We start from the raw sequence: 14,858 nt of genomic DNA, 5'->3' as shown, positions 1-14,858 counted from the left end.
GGTACCACATTGGAGTCTCGCTGGTCCTCACATCATTATTCTGCCACCAACATGTTTCACAGTGGTGATGGAAGACAAGGTCACATGCAATGGGATTTTTGAGCAGAACATAGCATTTTGCTTGAAGGCCGAAAAGATGGATCTTGGTTTCTTCTGACCAGAGCACATTTTTACGGATGTTTGGTGTGTCTTGGTGATTTAGGTCAAACTTAAATCCGCATAGGGATTTAGGTTTGACTTAAACTTTAAGATTGACTTAAACTTGATCCCTGTACAAAAACAAAACACCAATTTTGTATGTTGGTGCACCAATAATTGAGCTCCAATTTCCTTAATTTTGAGTGATCAGTGATTGGCCGACACTTGCACGTGAAACTGATCTTATCCACCGATCTTATCTAACTCCTGCAAAGGTCTGAAAATCAGCCACTGTCTCTTTTCGGCTGTGAGAGAGGGCCACCTGACAGACCCGCCCACCAGGTCACGTCTGCTCATGCGGAGTTTAAGATATTACCCCACTGTTACCAACTTAGCGCCTTTTCAATTTTTAGCAACTTTTTAGATTAAACAACAACAAAGTGTTGTTGGCCAAAGTCTGAATCTGTGACCATCATTGATTGATCAGAAAACTGCAATTGGTGTCATGTATCATTCATTGTTCTCTTCACACTAATTTGTGCTGGTCACATGTCATATCAAATCAAAATAACATATATTGAAGTTTATAGTTGACATATGACAAAACGGTTTAATATGGTTGAATACTTTTGCAATGCAGTCGATCTATTCTTTGCTGCAGCTTTGGTAAAAAAAAAAAAGTTCATGTACTAATAATGCATTTTAATATTTTAATACATCGTTTGTGGATAAAAGCTGTATTTTTGGAGGCATAGAAAATGAGTAATCCTTCTGACATGTCACATTTCACAACCACATCAAGCATATTAGCATGCAGTTGTTATTTACACGCCCAGCATTCACAGAGCAAAATCAACATTTATTTGAAGTTTTGCCTTAGGCAGCCTGGCACACGTAAGTCTGGTGTTTGCTTTCACTTTAGTTCAGTGTTTGGTCTTAACTGACTCCTGAGGGAAATGGCTACCTCTTTATCTACTTAGCGCTCCTCTATGTGTGCTTACTCTCTTTCTTCTCGCCAGTTGGTTTGTTGCTGTGCTGTAAAGTCCTTAAAGATTGCCACAATAATAATAATGACCTCAGTGATGCTTTTGAAATGACTTCAGACCCTGCAGAGGTTCTGAAAGTCAGGTGAGGTTTTTTTTTTTTTTTTTTTTTATAAGACGGTGAACTAAAATTGAGGTTTCCTGCTGCTTGAATAGAAATTTCTTTATCTTGAAGGTCACATTATAGGGCTTTTACATACGTTGACTTGATATATAATGTTCTGTATGTCATAAATTCTGATTGATGGCTGGCGACAGACTACTACTGTGAGCCATCAATTTATTTCTCAAACATTGGCTGGCAGGAAAATTGGTGTGTAGCCATTGAATTACAGCCCACCACCTGCAAACATGAGCCTGAATGCAGCAGCTTTTCCAACCGAAATGGGCCCCTTTCCTCTTGTTGCCTGGGTCAACGGCAAATCTCACATTCTCACAACGACCCAACCCACAATGCCAGGCAGGTCTTTGGTTTTACATCTGAAAGCATATTTAAACTTTTCACTCATTCACTCGCAGCCTCGTGAGCAGTGAGACTCTGAGCCTGGCCAAGATTAGCTTTTTGGCAGACAATGTGGTGAATTAGAGGCCACACATGGCCCCTTTCTTATTCTCTGGGTGACCAACCACACTTCCAGGGCCAGGAACCCTTGACCAGTCTTTTTAACCAAGAAGAAGAAACTAGAAGTTGGAGATGAGTATATAACAGAGGATTTAGGTTTAAGAGGTTGACCTGACAATTAGAGGACAGATGGTGTTCTCGTTAACCTAATGTATGGCGATCGTAGTTCGGAGGAAAAAACTGTTTAAAGATCTTTACAAAGGACTTTGTTGTAGTTTAAGACTCAAGCATAATGCATCCGAATGCACTCTTTACTTATTTATCAATGTAAATACTCATTAGATAATTGATTTCAAAATAGTCCTGGAATCGGTTCATTAAGTTTTTTATTTTACAGAGGTAATAATCAGACCTCTTAAAGAGTAAAGAGGAGAAAGCCACTTTTAACAATATATCTCTAAATTAGGTGGAACTGTGCTGAAATCATACCACTTGCATTCTCAGTAGCAACATTTACACAAATCAAATCAAATCAAATTTTATTTGTACAGCACATTTCAGCAGCAAGGCATTTCAAAGTGCTTTACATCATATCAAACGCAGAAACACAATGCAACATAGAATCAACAATCAAAACACGACATTAAGTAAAGTTCCATCAATAAATTTGTAATTGATTACGTTTCAAATACAATCCTAAACAGGTGGGTTTTTAGTCTAGATTTAAAGGAAGTCAGTGTTTCAGCTGTTTTACAGTTTTCTGGAAGTTTGTTCCAAATTTGTGGTGCATAGATGCTGAAAGCTGCTTCTCCTCGTTACACGAGAGAATGTGAAATAAATTTTACAGCTTACTTGTCAAAAGCGTGAACCTTGTCTTTTAAAATTGACTCAATGGAACCAATTTTTAAAAAGAACACTTTTTGGTCATCTCCAAGATTAAATTAGTTAATCTTAGCTAGCTAAGGCAAACTAGGCCTCTGTTTAGAACCATTGGCCACCAGGAGGCGCCCAGGTGCCCTTAAATTTTCTTACAATATGTCAGGACATGTTTAATGTTGGCAGGACAATGGTGGGAACCGCTAACTAAAAAATTAGCTGCGCTAATTATGAAGCACTAATCATAAACACCAGTTTTGCTAACGTGCCGTACCAACATGGTAATTTGCTGGAGCTATGCTAAAGCACTACCCTCAAATATGTTGAAACCCACCATATATCAGTATCTACAGCTTAATTTATCATATAGTTTACTCAAATTGGAAATACAACAATAAATTTGATTAATGGAAACATGGCCATTTAAAAACAGTTTTTTGATAAAAAAAAAGTTTTGCGCTAGGATGAGGTTATTTTTTCAGCCATGTCAAAAATTTTATATTTTGTAAAACTGCAATGGGAACACTTGTTTCACACCGTGCCAGGTTGTATACAGCAGCAAATTACTTATTTATAGTTACTGGCTCCCTTGGTTAATGCACAACTGGTTCCAGCTGTCTCACATCATCGCATAGTTCATCAAAGGTTGAGTTTGTCAATTGAAAATGTTGAATCCTATGCTCTTCTGTAAAATCACTGTCTACAATTTCCCCAAAACTCTGCAAATTTATGTAGCTGCTTGTTGCAGCCAAATCCTGAATAACACTCTAACATCTCCTCTACTGAAACCCACAGTGCTAGCACTGTGATTGAACTGTGACTATATCCCATTTAAGTGCTTAGGTCCATCACTGCCATAATTTTCTATTGATTTAATGCATGAACAAACTCTGTCATGTGTGATTTCAATTGCATTTATTTCAATGTAACAAAACAATTTCAATATGGCTTTTTCAAAGTTAACAGAATATCAAAAAAGTTTTGCGAAGGTTTAGTCTTACTTTTGAAATTTCTTATATTTATGCTCTTATGAAACAGAGTAGAGAAAATAGTAAAAAAATAACATTTCTGCTAATACTGTCAGTTTTTTTTCGACATCATTAGAATTCATTGAGACAATAATAAATCAATATTCTTATCATAAGACATATCTAACAGTCAATGAAACATCTTTAAACCATGGAAATTACAAACATTTAACAGTTTTAAAAACCTAATTTTGGAAAACCCTGGTATACTTTGATGTCTGCCTTCTTGTTAGTTACCTTAAAATATTTAAAAAGGTAGCTGGTAGTTTTTGCTCTGATCCTATCTTTTTCTTAGGGTTACATTAAACCCTAAGTAGAGGTGTCTAGTGTTTATGTGAGGCTTAGTTAAATCAACTATTATTTTCTAATTTACAATATTATTTATTTTTCATATTTTTAATTGTACATGAAGGACAATTTTTTTTACTTATCTTAAGAAGAAAACCCTTTCGTTGCTTATTGCGAGGAGAAATCGTACTAAAAATAATGCGCTCAAGGTTAATATCGCAAAGTCACCCCTCTGAACTCTGAAATCCCCCTATAGGATTATGACAGATACTCTAAAATAAAATAAAAAAGGGTGGATATTTGGACGCTTTTACCGAAGGGGGCGACCACGCACGGTGGCTCACTCATCCCCTCTCCAAACTCGTAATTGTAAATCGTGAGGAGGAGGGTGGGTAGTGGGAGTGGGGGGACCACGCAGCTCACCATTTCCCAGCATATCGGCTGGCGTGTCACCTTATCTCCCTGTGCCGTGTTTGAGGGGCTATCTCAGCATATTTCTCCCGGAGGATTTTCACGGCCGTTCAGTCAGGGCTGTGCTTGTTAATGGGCGTCTTGGACGGCTGCCTTTCCTCATCCATGTGTGCCCCTCTGAGTGCGCTGTGAGCAGCAGCAGGAGCAGAGGCAGCAGCACCTTGGAAGCGCAGAAGGAGGAGGAGGAGGACTGCTCTCTGCCGTGCCGTGCGGTAGCCGCGTCGTATAGTGGAAATACGCTCGCTTGCTCTGGTTACTATCAAAACCAGTCGGAGAGAAGAAGAAGAAGGACACGAAGTGAAGAAGGCTTCACAGACTCATTTTGTGAATTGTTAACGGGACGGGCCTGCTACAGTGGACATGTCTTCAGAATGGTAAGGTTACATTTCAGCGTAATATCTGCCAGAGTACCACGCAGCATGAACGGAGAAGTACTATAATGCGGGGCGCCGCGATGATCAATCGGAGCACAGGCGGTGGATGTTGTTCTTACTCAGCGGGGTTTGCTCGCATCTGTCCCCCCTTGAAGCGGGGCTTCGTGCGGCGCGGTGCGTTTACCTGCGCCTCGGCTTTAGAAAGGGTTCACAACCCGTCTCAACAAAATCGCTCAGTGCGGATTTGGAGGCTGATGCATATGGGAGATCAAAAAGTCCTGGTACAAAAAGAAAGAGTGGGTGCACCGTGTCCTAAATGACGTAAAACAAGTAGGTGAATAAATGAGGATGGATGGAGAGCAGGGATCTATCTTAAGGATTTATAGAGATTATGTTTCACAGTTTTGACCAACATTGTGTTCTGTATCAGCTTCTCTGGGCAGGCTGCGACATTATACCACCAGAGATGCACCAATCAATCGATCAGAGCTTGGAATCTGCCGATATTTTCTTGATCTGCAGGTTTGAAAAAAAATCCGGTTTTTTTGCAATTAGTTAAATCAAAATTAAAAATAAAATACAATTTTATTTCTATAGCACATTTAAGCAGCAAGGCATTTCAAAGTGCTTTAAATCATAACAAAGACAAAAACACAAAGTCATGCAATATAGAATCCACATATCAAAACATTACATTAAATAATGCATCAAAATGGAGATTTATGGGCTATAAATCAATATAACAGCATGTACTTTGCACTTCTTTTGAGTTCAGTAAAAATCAGACTGTGGTAACTGATGCCATTGATGTCATATTGTATTTGGACAAAATGGAATAAGTCAAAATTAGAATTGTGAGGTCATACTACAAATTAAAAGTTATCAGCCATAAAACTCACTTGTGTAATGCTGCAAAATGACAGATTTTATATCTATTACAGATGTTGGCTCCAAATAAATGATTGGAAAGTCCTGTAATGAAAAAAATTTATTCATTCTTATTCTTTTAAATGATCAAACATAAGGAACTTTGTACTTCTTCCGCCTCTAAGCTTACTGCATGTTGATTAACTTTTATCTGACATTTACAAATCTTAAAAAAAAAAAAATAAAGTTGTTGGGTTTGGGAAAGCTTGATTAGTTTATATATGTCAGTATTCTTCATATCTATTTAGTTTGGTTCTAAAACTATTGACCGTTTTTAGATTTGGGCAACACCATCTGTAATGTTTTGCCACCATTTTTTTTTTTACATTTCTAATCGTGGGTTCCTATTAGAGGTTCCAATCAAAGCTTTTCTTGGCTTAATATTGATTTTCTTCAAGGCACTGGCCTGTTAATCCCAAATTACAGTAATATTGACAATGAATTAATCTAAAATAAATAAAAGCTCCAAGTTTTTTTATTTATAGAAATAGTAGTTTAAATCCTGCAAAATGTGTATATACTTACAAGATTAAAACACATGCTATTGGTTGATGGATTTATTAACTATAAATTGCTAATTTGTCAACATTTAATCTGCTAATTGCTGATCAAATCTAGTCAAGGAAAATTGGCCGATTCCAATTTCTGGGTGTTCTAATTAGTGCATTTCTTGTTCCTATTCAGGTTTTCTGTTGCATTCAGTGTAATAACATCTCCACTTTTTGGATTGTGTATGCTCCTTCTGGAAAGGAGGCCCATAGGGAAAAACCGCATAGCTTATAGTTTCACTGCAGCAGCATAATAATAATAACATGAATAAAATTCATGAACAGATCTGCCTACAAGAAATGCTGTGGTTTTCAATAAATCAGAAGAAACTGCACACATAGCCCCTATATAATTAAAGTCATAAGAAATTCAGTGTTGAATTTATTATAATTCAAATGGACTTTTTTATTGTTAATTCATACGGGGGGAAGGGGGGCTTTAAAGCTGCATTATCACAGGGAGGTCACAATCCAGCCAGTCAAATTAAATGAAATAAACTGAGACAACTGAAAGGCATAATATAGTTCACACAGATATTTGAGATGGAGGGAGTGAGAGGCAAGAGGAGGACCTCTGGGCGTCGTTTTTGGGGCCCAACACAGCATAAATCAGTGTTGCACTCAGATTTAGCAAGCTGTAAGACTTGCACATAAGCTCACACACGCCTCTCACAGTAGTGGTGTAGCAGTAGGAGGAGTGCTGATCGCAGATTACGCCTTGATCCTACATGAAATTATATTTGGATGGAGTTTTTTTTTTCTTATTAGCTAAATTAATTAAGAAAGAAGTGAAGACTGGTTTCTTAAATCAAGCAGCCTCCATTGAAAAATAATTACTAATTAGAGTTTCTTAAACAGTTTTTGTTTAATTGGCCAAAAAAACTGAAAAATAAGATTTTATTAGCTAGCCAGTAAATACCTGGAATCTAAGAACTCATACAATTTTCAGTCAAAGTATGTAATTCAATGCAATTCATTTTTAATTAATTAAAACTCATATAAAGGTTAGGGGCAAATACTTTGATGAATAACTGGAGATAGTATTGCTATTCCACTTTTTTTTTTCTATTAGAATCATAATTGGCAGGTTATACCTCAATGAAAATCAGAAAGCTGTATCTCTCTGTGTGACAGTAGTCTTCATTTTTATTTAATGTTTGCATTTAAACTTAGTGAGGTTTTTGTATTTGAGATTTACTCTACCTTTCCCACCATTTATTTTTATTTTAGAAGTGGGTTTCCCTATTGGAGATGCACAGATTATGCTTTTCTTGTCTGATAACAAGTCCCAACTTTCTTAGGGTCTTTTATGAAGGCAGTGTTTCAAAATCCAACAAACCCATTTTTTTTTCTCCCATGTGTTATAGCTCTAAGATAAATAAAAATTGGTATCGGCGGGGAAAAGTCTGATCGGTGGATCTCTTATTATTATGTTTTATAATCAGAGTTAAAAAAATATATACAAAGCAGTTTTTTGCCATGGTAGATAAGTTTTCCCAGGACATGCCACAGACACCCAGACGTAAGATTCCCAAAGAAAGAAAAGGGGAGCGGGTGAGTGTTTGAACTCACAAGTGCCATCACTGGCTATATTGGCAGAGGTTTAGGGGGCATGACCTTAGATATTAGAGGTTAAATCCAGGGGAATCCAGAGGCCCTCAATCCTCTGTGGCGAGTGTTTGGTGGAAGCATCAAATGAGAAGCCTGAAGTTGTTAGGTCCCCTCGAGGTTAACCTTTGCAGAACAAGGCTGCATTCTCCCTCTCGTCTTTGTCGTGTTGATGAGCTCAGAGAAGCCGCCTCAGCACCAGTTCTCCCTGCGTGGTAAGTGGGGGAATGGCCCAGCCTTTGTAGTCACAAATGAAAAATCTGTTGCTCGTCTTTTCACCTCAGCTGCTGTCTCGCTGCGAGCCGAACGCACGGCTGCTCGTTCTCCTGCGAAACAAGGTGCGGATTGTAAGACGGTGCGCAATCTGCAGTTGGACCTTGTTATATTCCATAAACGATTGTTGTGTTTGAGCTAATGCTGTACGAGGGCAGACGGATGACGGGGAAGAAACAATGAAATGATTCTCTCTCCCTGGAGTTTCTTGTGGGATACTGTGTATTTGAAGTAATAATTGTTATGAGAACTGTACAGTCATCTGGGGAGGCGCTGGCTGTGTGTTGGGACTGGATACAGTGGATGATGAAAAGAATGATATTCCTGATTAGTTGGAAGAGAAAAAGAACCATAAATGGCTTTCATTTGCCTTTCAGACTAGATAACCTAAAAAATTAATCTCAGTTTAGTGAAAATTACTTAATTTGATATCTCTAAGTTAATTAAATTCTTGTTTTACCCAATACCTTACTATTTTTCTATGTTTTTTTATACATATTTATGTTCCAACTGCAGCAAGAGGAGAGGTAAATTTTCCATTTGAAAGCATTATCTTGAGTCGAGTCAAAGTTACAGTCTGTCGTCTTATGTTTTATCAAGTGAAAAATAATCAAGCGACTGTCACAGGTTACACTTCGTCATAGGACACTAAAACCTTACTCTAATCTCTTAGACCCATGCACATTCATAGAGACACCTCATTTTTTAAATGTTGACAGAACTACCCAACTTATTTATCACAAGTCGAGTACACTGCAGGAATCTAAAGCATGTGCTGTTAGAGGGACACAGTGATTGTAGATTTGCTGGTTTTCTTTGTTTAGAGACCCACATTTCCTCTGATTGGCTTTTGCATGGAAATATCTCTTATTACCTGACATTATTCAAACCGTGTTTAAAAAAAAAAAAAGTAAACCATATCTTGTCTGAAATATCAACAACAGAGTGAAAAAGCAACATAGAGGTCAGCAGAAAAAAGTGTAAAACTACAAATTCTAAACAGCATGCTGCAGAAGATTTGCTGCTACGTTTGCATGTTGTCCCACCCACTGATCTTTTTAGAGCTTTTTACTAAATGACTGGGAGGATAACATTCACAAGATATCCAGAGCAAATACTGTGAACATGTTCGTTCTCACATGCCACCCATGTGAAACAGCTGTTGAAGAATAAGGACAACGGAACGTGTGGAGAGAAACTGCTTTTTTGCATTGTCTTTAGAGAAAACTTCGCAGTTTCTGTTGTAGTATCCTAAAAACTAATATTTTTCATGCTTTGTAAAACATACATTTATGCTTTTTCTTTGTTTTCTGACCTAACTTGGTAAAATATAGTCCCTTGTTCAATGCTTTACAGAGGTTTTGGACCCTCGACTATCAAGAAATGGTTGCTTGAACTCTGTTTAAGTTTTAAACGATTGGATCTGATTTTGCCCAATTGCTAATGTTTGCCAAGTTGTGATGCGCCAGCTCAGTTGTGAAGGAATCGAGGCTATGAAGCTTACCAAAAATTGCGCGTAAAAAAGCCATCCAAATAAAATATCATAAACATTACACTTCCAACTTTATATAGTAGTCAGACCTCAAGGAAAACAGAAAAGTCAATAACAGTTTGGGAAGGCCTGATTGGTGAATCTTTTGATAAAACTCAAGTCTATTTTTGCTCTATGAAACACTGCAGTACAAACTAAATTAAGATGTGTGAAAAAACGGCAACAATGGAAGTAAGAATGAAGCTTCAGTTTGTGCTTCTTGTAATATGTGCTTACAAGTCTATCAAAAAAAAAAAGTAGGAGAGAAAAAACCAAAAAGCTGGACTTATTCTTGCAGTATTTGTGCTTGTATCCAACACTATAATTTCCATTAAGGATCAACATCTTTCTTGGACTTTGCAGTTTAACCTTTCATTTCTCAGGTAACTAGAATCGTATCCCTGTATGGTGTTCTAAAAGTCAAAATCACATAAAGTATCTGAGCAGGGAGATTGAGGTTGAAATTATGTACTTCAGTTCCCAAACACAGGATTGGATTTCTCTTCCTGGGCAAGCAGCAACAGACTCCTCTTTGTGTTCGACATTGCACAGTATTCATGCAGCAATTTTTAAGATCACTTCTACTGCTGCTGCAGAAAATGATAATTCACAGGTGTCATAGTCTTTTGCCCTACATACCTTGCTTTGATATATTCTCGTCTGCTCAGTGCAACCAGAATGCATCAGTCTGTTCAGGTTTCTTTTCATACTGCCCACCCTGCTCATTATTCCCCACTAACAGATCACGGTTTAGTTAGCAAAGTGGAAATATCGACCTGAGCGTGGTTAGTTGGAGTAAGAACACGGCGGTTTCAGTGGACCATCTTAATGTATTAAGTCTGTGTCAAAGCAACAAAAAGTTGCATTATGCTCACAAGTACTTATGAACTTTACAGATATGGAAATATTTTTTCTCCAAGTATGATGAAGAAATTGCTTATTAAAAGTAGAGTTTCTGCTAGAATGGTTGCAATAGGTGCAGGAGGTTGACTAAATCTGAGTCAAAACTAGAGATGTGCTGATCAGAATTTTGAGGTTAATTTACGATTTCTGGTTTTGTAAAGTTTTAACCTGATTTAAAACATCGAATCATCCTATGCATATTGTCATTTATCCTTGTAGTGATATCCAGCAGTCATTGGGTGAGAGGCATGTTGCACTTCTGACAGTTCACCAGTCCATAAGAGACACACAAAAAACAAGCATGCACACACACTCACTCCTAAGTGCATTTAGAGAGACCTAATAACAGAACTGTCATGTTTTTGAAGTGTGGGAAGAAGCACACTCCAAATACAAAGCTCCATACAGAAAGACTTGGAACTTTCGTGCTGCCAGGGAATAGTGCTAACAACTGTGCTCCTGTGTAGCCCCTATTTTTAAAATAAGAACAATATAATCACAGACCAGAGATTGCTAACTGGCTTTTGTGTGTTTCAGTTCACTTAACCAATATTTAATCAGGATAAAAACTCATTGAGATTAAAAATCTAATTTACAAGAGTGTCCTCAGCCTGTCTGCAGCAGAAGATATCTTTAGTAGGGATGCACTGACATAAAAATTTGGGCCAATATCTAAATCTGATTTTAATATTGTTGCTGTGGCCGATAACTAATATTTACAGATATTATATAAAGTTTCCCACAGTGTCTAGTATAAACCTGGTGGGCCACCAAGCTTTACTTGCCACCCCAACAGTCTGTGTTTTGTTTCATTTCACATAGGGTGTTTTATACACTAGTTACAGTAACGACGCATTAAGCTAGGTGTACAGTTGGCTCATTGAGCCACATTAACAGATGTTAGTGCTGACATCTCATGTTTAGTTTCCATTTTTAGTAAATGCTATGCAAAAAAAATGTCTTAGTTTTTTTCAAAGAGCTGCCAACATTTTCAGATCCAGCATGTTCCATCACAAAGGTTGAATGCTCAAAAAATGAAATCAAGCAATTTTGCTGTGATATGTCTTCCTATTGTTTGTAGAAAGTCTTGCTCTCTCTCATTCTCAAGTGAATTGCAGACATGTCTAAACATGTTGTAAATTCTCTTTCAAAAGCCATTTACATCTGTGTTTCCTTAGATTTATTTTAAATCCTCTCTTTTATTGAGAATGTCTGACTTGTCATGTTTAGATTTGACTGAAAGGAAAAAAAAGATTTTAAAAATTAGTTTTCTAAAAGCTTTTAAAGATCTCTCTGGAAGAAAAGATAACTGTCCAAAAGATTTAAATTAGTTGCTTCATGGACAATTTGAGTGTTTTTCAATATGGTACAAATTTATACACCATTAGAACATTGCCAGTCTATTTTGAAAGGTTTTGTGCTGTTTACGTTCGGTTTTTTGTGCGTGCATGTCAAGCATGAGCTCTACTTCATTTAAAATTCTTATTTCCTTTTTTTTAAACATGGCTCAGGAAAGGTAATGGGAAGAACAGCCATCTCAGTGCAGTCATTAGATCTGATGGTTGCCCTGCTTGGTTGTTCACAGCCAAATAATATGAAACCATTTTAGAGGAGCACTAAGTGCAAAAAATCTGCTTCTGAAGCTTATCTCACTATTCTTAGATGATAATGCACCTGCATACTGAGGAGTGTTTCCTGAACACAAGGATGTCATTTTCATGATCAAGGCCTTGGATGTCCTTATTTAAGGTTGTCAGACTTTTACTGCAGGAGAAAGGCTGGCAGGACTGTATGTCACTTACTTGCTGCAGCACAATACAAGGAGTAAATGCCATGTAGAGTGCTACTTTACTGTTCAACCGTCAAATATTTTGTATGCAAATGCACAGGAAGGCAGGTGCTATTAGGCAAGATGTTTTTATTCATTTCAGAAATGATTTCTTTTAAAGAGCTGCTTTTTGAATGAAACTATTTTTTCATACAAGCTCGTAATCTAAATCTTTGTCAAGATTAATTAATTACAATTTAAAAGTTTTCCTTAAAACATCCAGGTAATGATGGGTACTGCTTACTAAAACGTTAGATGCGCTAACCCTAGAGCACTAATCATAAATTCTGCTAATGTTGAAGCGTTACACCAACATGGTATTTAGTGGAAGCTACTTCCAAAGTGCTAAATTCAACCATGCTGAGGCCCACTGTGTATCAGTGACAAATGTGTTACAATGTAGTATATATCGCCCTCAACAGGATAAAAGTTTTGATTACACATCTTACCTGTATGGTTGCACTTCTTTCGAACTGACCTTCCATTCATGGCTTCAAGTATTGCCAACTTTTTTGCTGATTTTGCCTAAATGATTACGGTAGACCTTTAGTTAGAACATCACTAGATTGTATTCTATAGAACAGTGATGCATTGTGGGTAAGGAATAAACAATATTTGCTGCACCTTATCACGGATGGAGAACATGAGAGGAAATAAAACTTATGAGTAAACGGTCTACTTCATAACGAGAGCATGAATATTAATGTCCATTTGAAGAATTCTTAGCAACCAAATAATAACCAAAGATTTAACATAAATGCCAAACTTTGTTCACCTGAAAATTTACAAGACAGCCAAGTAAATTTGCTCTAATTTGATCTAAACAGAGACTTTCCCAGCATGTGCACATCAAAGGTTCAGTCTGCGCATACTGTAAAGGTACTTTCTGCCTTTACAGAAACCATGGACATTCACTGGGATATAAAAGTTAGGTCCAATTTCTTTTAAGTTCTGACACCAGGGCAAAAAGTGAGTCTAGAGCCTTGGGGTACCAACTTTAAATCACTCATCTTTAAATCTGTAGCCACAATAAAAGCTGGCTTTTGAGACAGTTGATGACACATATTTCACTTTGGTTAGAAAATGTTGGCTTTCTGATGTAGCAAAGTTTTGTGATATGCCTCCAACCTTCTAAACGTGGCAGATGAAGCGTTTAGAAAATGTTTAAATTCAATGGAAATGAAAGTAACGGCGAGAGAGGGCAACATTTAAATGGTTCAAGAATAAAATGTCAAACTAAGCTTTCTGAAATGATTTGACCTAACAAAGCAGGTTTGGCAGAACTGAACTTACAAACCTTTGTGTTCGATTGGCCATCATGCACTAAAGAACTCAACACTGATGGAGAGAAATTGAGGCTGACCATTTCAAACTGCCTCCAAATACAGCTTGCAGACTGACTAAGCCCAGCTGTCGGGTCAATGTGTTTTACACCACTTGAGTTAAATGCACTGCAGCAAATTGCCCCACTCATAATGTTGTGGCTATATACTGTGGCCTGCTGCAGCCATGCACAGTGGGCAGGAAACCCAAGCAATTTCAGTATAGGTCCTCGGCTCATGCTGGTTTCAAAAATAGTGACGGGAATGATAAGATGTCCTTGCAACATTTGTGAGAAACATTAGAAGGAAGATTTGGTTGACAGCCATCACGTTCCTTACAGCTATCACACTAACAAAGTGGCATCTTTTATTATCTGCATCTTGGAATCCTCCCATCAGAACAGACTCCCAAGTGGCATTTCATCATGACCAGGACAATCTTATGCAAGACGGTGAAACAGCAGTCAATTTGCAGGTAATTAAACCCTAGTGATTTACAGTTGACAAAGCAGCATATACAGTTAGCAGCCAATATGGCAGCATAATGTTTGGAATTATAATAGACCACCACATCTGTAGCCTTGTATGAGGATCTAAAACCTGTACTTGGATGCAAAGCACGGGTAACCTACCTGTACTTTACACTTGTTTTTTTTTTTTTTGCAGGAGTATGCATGCTTGTATACAGTGCCACATTTACTGGCATTCCAGATAAAAATGTCTCAAATCTTAAAATATTCTCGTCTTTTTATTCTTACACTGAAGATTTCTACTAATAAGTACATGTTATTTGGCTTTCGGAAAAAAAGTTCTATGTTTTAATATTTTTAATATTTCCTACTGCTAGCTGTACTTTGTATTTGCATTTAGTCTATTTTATTAGTATATATATTACATATTTTTGAGGAATATTTAAGAGTTTAAGTATACTGACTTTGATAGTCATTGAAGGTTTTGTTGTGTCAGTCTGTGCTTGATTACTTTGTGGCTTTCTCAAGGACCCACAAAAGCTGAATTGTACAGCTGAAATTAAATGGTGAGAACTGAACCAAAGCATTCCAGAGTTCAATTTTCAATAGGAAGTAATTCAGTTTCAATTGAGTGACAATAATTTCCAAACCAATACATTGGATTTCAA

At 37.3% G+C, this 14,858-nt stretch overlaps 1 protein-coding gene across 1 annotated transcript in view; it reads left to right on the top strand.

The window, feature by feature from the left end:
- The first annotated feature begins 4,340 nt into the window (after positions 1-4,340).
- Positions 4,341-14,858, top strand: part of tenm4 (teneurin transmembrane protein 4) — a 222,679-nt gene continuing 212,161 nt past the window's right edge. Inside the window, 1 exon segment of the mRNA XM_032545202.1 lies at positions 4,341-4,780. The gene's annotated coding sequence lies outside the window, so the exon portion shown is untranslated.

Source organism: Xiphophorus hellerii, chromosome 18, assembly GCF_003331165.1.
Source record: "Xiphophorus hellerii strain 12219 chromosome 18, Xiphophorus_hellerii-4.1, whole genome shotgun sequence".
NCBI lineage: Eukaryota > Metazoa > Chordata > Actinopteri > Cyprinodontiformes > Poeciliidae > Xiphophorus > Xiphophorus hellerii.
Note: the sequence above shows the minus strand (reverse complement) of the source record. Positions and strands in the feature narration are given on the sequence as shown.